Source organism: Lampetra fluviatilis, chromosome 62, assembly GCF_964198595.1.
Source record: "Lampetra fluviatilis chromosome 62, kcLamFluv1.1, whole genome shotgun sequence".
Lineage (NCBI taxonomy): Eukaryota > Metazoa > Chordata > Hyperoartia > Petromyzontiformes > Petromyzontidae > Lampetra > Lampetra fluviatilis.
Genome location: NC_136336.1, coordinates 4,499,314 through 4,506,212, shown reverse-complemented (window position 1 = coordinate 4,506,212; position 6,899 = coordinate 4,499,314).

Sequence of the window (6,899 nt, the reverse complement as noted above, 5' to 3'; positions counted from 1 at the left end):
GGAAAAAAACTCGGTCACCCACAGACCGAAGCCTTGACCTTGGAATGCAGAGAAGATCTCCATTCCCAGATCTTAGGGACTTTGACGGGACACGTGGGTGCAGCGTGTCAATGATGTAGGCTTGGGCAAGATGGTTCACCGCTTTGCATGGTTAACAATGGGATTTTAAACTGTGTTCCATGTGAGGCTGGAAGCCAGTGCAGGGAGGCCAACACGGGTGGAATATGACGCCGTCTCCCCGACAGACCTGGTCTTCACCCGAGGACGGCTGCTTGCGTTGTGGCCGAAACGTCGTGAGAATTATTTTATTTTTTTATTATTTGTATTATTTCCCTTCTACGTGACTTTACCGAAAGAACCAAGAAGATGACGCGAATATGTTCTGGTTAATAACACCCGAGGATCCGCATTCTGAACATGCTGCTCCTCCCACCCAGCTTAAAGTACGCTGCCAAGCTTAGCAGTGTTCATTGGAGCGCTATCTTGCAGACAGCTGTCTTGTGTTGTGGCCGACACGTCGTGAGAATTTTATTTTATTATGTTTTATTTGTATAATTTGTATTATTTCCCTTCTACGTGACTTTACCGAAAGAACCAAGAAGATGCTGCAAATGATTTGCGTATTTCGAGAAACCCTCCGTTTAGTTCTTAAAGAAAGTGTCCCGTTTCATTTCCGAGTTTCCAAACGCACATTTATTAATTTTTCCAATATGTGAAGTCACAGCCATGGAATGTTAAAAATACAAAACAAATAAAACATCACCCCCGCTTAGGTTTAAAAAAAATGCACCGAACCTGGTACCGTGATTACCAGCAGTGGATATGTGAACGAAATGCATTGAAAAATGTGTCCTTGGTTCATTTTAACGCGTCGTTTTTCGCAAACAATGTTACGATTCACAATTTATTTGATTTATTTTCGGGTAAAAATGCCAACGTTGTGTTCGTGTACCCTCCTCCACCCAACGCGGCCAAATGAATAAAGTTGCACCGTCAACAAATGTGCCAAAAAATATGACTATTGTTTCAGCGCACCGATGTTATCGTCAGGGAGAGATGCGCACACATTTAACGATAACGTACGACCTGTAGCTGATAGCTGCATCATCGTTCAAGGCCCAAGACTGGTGGCCGATGATGCTGCTCGTAATTACGAGCGAAGCTTATTGTTAAATGTGTGGATCTCTCTCCAACATCGGTGTGCTGAAGCAGGGATGCATTAAATTTCGATTTAAAGCTTTCGTGGCTGCAGGGATTCATTTTCTTGGTTCTTTCGGTAAAGTCACGTAGAAGGGAAGTAAAGGGAAGTAAAGTCACATGTTTTATTTTTATTATTTTATTACTTCCCTTCTACGTGACTTACTTCCCTTCTACGTGAAGGGAAATAATAAAAATAAAACATGTTTTATTTTTATTATTTTATTACTTCCCTTCTACGTGACTTTACCGAAAGAACCAAGAACAGGGATGCATTGGCACGTGTGTTCACGTGGCAACTGTATTTGTTTGGCTGTGTCGGCTGGATGAGGGTGTAAAAACACATCTTCACACAATATGGCCCTAGAGTTAGTTATGAATCAATATCGTCATGGTCCATTTCCAGAGTTGGGTCAGGGGCAGGGTTAGTGGCAGTTTTGTTGATATGGCCCAACGGTAGCGCACGACGCCGCTTGTTGAAACGGGTTTGTGGTTCGAATTCAAAAGGCCACCCTAGTTAATACTGCCATGTGTATTAACCATGAAATACTGTGCACCGTCTGCTCCACGGTGATCGTTGAAGAGGCCCGTGGCGTCGTTCGAAAAGCGTAGGCCACTGTGCGCTGGCGTCACGGCCCAACGTTTTTGAAAATGCACCCACAAAATACTCAATCGGGATTAATTACACAAAGAACACAACGTTGCCCCCTACTGTGAAACTACAGCGGACTATGTTCGCGAAGCGTGGCCTTCGCGATAGCCTTCCGCTCGTGAGAATGGCACGATGACCAAATGCGCCACTGTTTTGAGTCAACCATTTCGTTGTGGTCAGAGCTGGAGCTAGTGTAGCCGAAAGTGAACTCATCTGGCCAGAGGTCGCAATCGGGTACCCGATACCCGTACCTACCCGATACCTGGCTACCCGTACCCGGCCGGGTACGGGTACCCATTTGCGACCCTGGTGCGGCCGGGTACGCATAGGCCGTGAGTCACTGGTGAGTAACCGTTTGTCACTCATTTCGGGTAGGGTACGGGTAGGGTACGGGTAGGGTACCCATTTGCGACCCTGGTGCGGCCGGGTACGGGTAAGGAATCAAAATCCGTTTGCGACCTCTGCATCTGGCTCGGAAGGACGTGTACACGAGTAAGAAACATGACGCACGCTTCAGCGCCAGGGCCAGAGACCGAGAGAGAGGCAAGGGCCTAGACAGAGGTGGAACCAAGTGGTGAACCAGGGATGTGAAGGGCTGTGGAGTGGACGTGGAGACGATGGCCCAGGAAAGGATGCCGAGGAGGAAGGCAGACTCCCCCCCCTCCACATGAGAAACATTCCAAACGGAAGCAGAGAGAGAGAGGGTCTGGTTGGCTAGCGTGGTAATGGGTATGGCCTTCTCAACGTTTCGCTTTTGTCAAATGTATCTGCTCGTTCTTCACTTTGGCTTGTTCGTGTGATTCTGCGTGTGGCCTTGTCCCCCACCCCCACCTCCCCCCATTCCTAAGCAGGACTGGTGCCGAGATTTCTGGGAGCCCTCGCGTTTTGTTCAGGGTGCGACGTTGGCAAAAAAAAAACCCACAAAAGTGTGCGGCCCGAAAATAAGAATTGGTGTGCGATTCCAACACGCCAACAAGGGGCAAGCGTCCGTGTCACAACACCAGACACGGACCAAAATCCACAAACACCAAACCCCCAACTCAATCTCAGCTCTATTTCTAACCCCCCCCTACCCAATCCACTCTCGGCCTATATCAAATCACATTGACGTCAGAATACAATCGAGTAGTATTGATTTCACTATGTAACACAATTTGACTATGTAACGCAATTTTTTCTTTCCGTGGTTGTCACACCTGATGATGATTGCTTGTGTTGCAATCGAAACGTCGTGATTTAATGTATTTATATATTAATTAAAATAATTTTTTATTTGTTTCACTTACGTGACTATCGAAAGAACCAAAGAGTAACACAATTTTTGTTCCTGGGTACTAAGTGTTCTTTTTTTATTGCTTATGCCTTTAAAAAAGTATAGAAAATGGCTATTATTCACCACAAACTTTGCTTTTGTGACCAGGACTTCATGTGAACAAAAGACACAAATGCACACGTTTTTTTTCTCATTGAAAATAAGTAAATTTCAAAATATCACTGTCCTGGTCACAAAAGCAAAGTTTGTGGGGGGATAATAGCCATTTTCTGTACTTTTGAGGCGTAATAAAGTAGGAAATAACACTTACTGCCAAGGAACAAACATTTTTTTGCTACATTGTTTTCATGCAACTTTAATTGGAAATAAACATTTCACATTAGCCTCTCGAGTCTCAGTTAAATCTAGTTCCGAGTAAATCCCCGCTCTGCTGCGAGTTTGAATTCCCTAAATCTCACTCTAGCACCGACCGTGAAGCCGATCTTACGAAATGAATCTTACTTTAGTCCAAGTCCGATTCCAAATCCTCGTCCGAGTTCGAATCGCACTCTGGTCTTTTCTTCTGGACGCCAGTTTTTCACCTTGATGTGTGAGCTATTGGCCGAGGCCATGAGACAGCGGTGAGACGATACGGCACAGTCACGGAACTCACAACCGTTAGGCGTAACCCAATGACGAAACGGGTCGAAAACATCGAGAAAGCACTGAAAATTCAATCAATTCTTTACCAAAATACAGATCATGTACGACAAGACACAATCGCTCTCAGTTGCAACCAAGCCTTGCCAGATATCCGCCAGATCTCCCCTTGCGTAGCGATGCCACCAATATACAACGGCGCTTCGATATTGGACGAGGAATCGTGAAGAGGGCGGCGTTTGCGTGCCAGGCAAGGCGAGGGTGAAACAGGGGCCATGCCACAATCATAATCAAGATTACTATAATGATAATAAAGAGATACTCAAGGCAAAACAAAACTCCAGATACACGAGATTGTAACAGGCAGACGCAACCCATAAAACAAATAACGCTGCTCTTGTACACAGGTGGGGTGTCCTGGGCAGTTGATGTTGCGAGCCCCCCCTCTATCAACATTTAAAAACCTAGTGGGATGACAGAAGAGAGAGATGGACCGAGATAAGAGACAGATAGACAAACGTGTGTTGAGAGGAGAGACGAGATGCAGACAAGGTAGAGTTGTCAAATTAATTGGCATTTAAAAAGTGAATTGGCTTGCTAGGTTTATTATAATTTACACTCAAGCTCAGATGTCTTTCATGGAGCCGGGGAAGGAGTGGGACTTTGGGTTATCTTGTTCGAGTTGCTTGGGACCCTTCTTGCCACGGCAGCGTGCGTTAAAAGAAGTTAAAATGCGTTTTTTTCTCTCTCCCTCTCTCTCTCATATTCACGTAGCTCTGAGCTTGTGCCCGATGGCCTGGGAACATCACAGAGCCAGGGATGTGTGTGCGCGACTACGACGGAAATAAAGAGACGAAAGTTGATGTTTCCTGGGTTGCGTTTCGATTTAAAAGCGACAGCGCAGGCGCGGTTCACAGCCATCGCACGACCGCTTGGGGAGGGGGGGGCAGAAGGGGGGGGGCAGGAGGGGGGGCAGAGGAGGGGGGGCCCTGCACACCGACGAATCCAGAGCGTTTTACCGTTTTCAACGGAACCTCGGCTCAATTGGTTCCAATTGCCTCTGGCGGCAACACAGGAGGCTCGATGAACAAAGCTTGCCTGGAACGACGGACATACCGTGACGGGGGGAGGGGGGGCCCAACAACATTCATTTAAACCTAGCAATAACATTGACAATATTGACCATAGTACAGTAAGGGTTATTTCCACCACGTCACCCACTACACACCCTGTACCCTGTCCAACGCCAGCAATCTTAACTAAGCAGCGAAACACATTCTCTATCGCGGTCAATACCGAAGTTGGGGAAATCAACACGTGCGTACAGGCTGATACACAACATCAAACATGCTCAGACGTGTCAAGGGCCAGGGCTTTGATTTGAGCCGGGTCCGTGAACCGTGAAAAATATGTCCGCACCCCGGCACACCACGTGCCCTTCTTGACCAAAGTGTTACCGATGCATTGTTCAAGCCAGGCAAAAACGACACCTCCGGGTTTCGATTTAAAGCTTTCGTGACTGCAAGGATTCTTCTTTTTGGTTCTTTCGGTAAAGTCACGTAGAAGGAAAATAATACAAATAAAACATAAAATAATTCTCACGACGTTTCGGCCACAACGCAAGCAGCCGTCTTCAGGTGGAGAACAGGTCTGTCGAGAAGGCAGAGTCTGCCTTCTCGACAGACCTGTTCTCCACCTCTCGACAGACCTGTTCTCCACCTGAAGACGGCTGCTTGCGTTGTGGCCGAAACGTCGTGAGAATTATTTTATTATGTTTTATTTTATTATTTTATTATTTTCCTTCTACGTGACTTTACCGAAAGAACCAAGAAGATGATACCTCCGGGTTTCGACCTTCCGAGTTTCATCAGCAGGACGTGGGTAAACTCCCGATCGCGCCACCACGAAGCGTGTCAACGAGACGATGGCGAAAGATGCTTCACCCCGTGGTGGGCAGACGGCTCGCTGAAGGCGATACTGCAGAACTGCCTCGGAAATTCCATCAAGTGGAAAGTCAGTCAAGTGTGTTTTTTTTTATTTAAAGCTTTCGTGACTGCAGGGATTCATCTTCTTGGTTCTTTCGGTAAAGTCACGTAGAATGGAAATAATAAAATAATAAAAATAAAACATAATAAAATAATTCTCACGACGTTTCGGCCACAACGCAAGCAGCCGTCCTCAGGTGAAGACCAGGTCTGTCGGGGAGACAGCGTCTAGAAGACAGAGTCTTATTATTTCCATTCTACGTGACTTTACCGAAAGAACCAAGAAGATGTGTTTTTTTACTTTACCTGTACACCTCTCTAACAACGTGGTCTCTTTCTCGACTGGAAAGAGGGCAACCGTTCAAGCCCCAGATATACAGGGCCAGGCCCATATCGTGACAGTGTGCACTGAGCGATGAGATCGTGGCCAATGAACATGTTCGGCCAGGGGTGTTTTTACCGTCACCGTTACAGCCCCGTCGCCTTGTTTTGGGCCAATTTGAGACAGTTTCTTGTAGAACACCACAAGTTTGTGTTCTAAGTTGGACATGCAAGTGCGGGCAGACGCCCCGACATGGCGAAAGCTCTAGAGAAGAAATCCTCAAACAACGTCGGCAACCCCAGCTCCTGGAGAAAAAAACCGCACTTGGGTTATAAACGCGGCCCGCGGAAAGTTCCACGCCGGTGAAATCAAGTCGGTCGAAACGTGGAGATCTCTCCTTTCAAGCGACGAAAATAAATGGAAAACCAACGCGGTTCTCACGTTTAACCCGCGTGTTCTACTCCACTCAGCCACCCCATCACACCACGTGTGTTCTGGTGGGACGAGCGGGCTCCTCCACTCAGCTACCCCAGCACACCACGTGGTGTTCTGGTGGGACGAGTTGACTACTCCACTCAGCTACCCCACCACACCACGTGTGTTCTGGTGGGACGAGTTTACTACTACACTCAGCTACCCCATCACACCACGTATGTTCTGGTGGGACGAGTTTACTACTCCACTCAGCTACCCCATCACACCACGTGTGTTCTGGTGGGACGAGTTTACTACTACACTCAGCTACCCCATCACACCACGTGTGTTCTGTGGAACGAGTTTACTACTACACTCAGCTACCCCATCACACCACGTGTGTTCTGGTGGGACGAG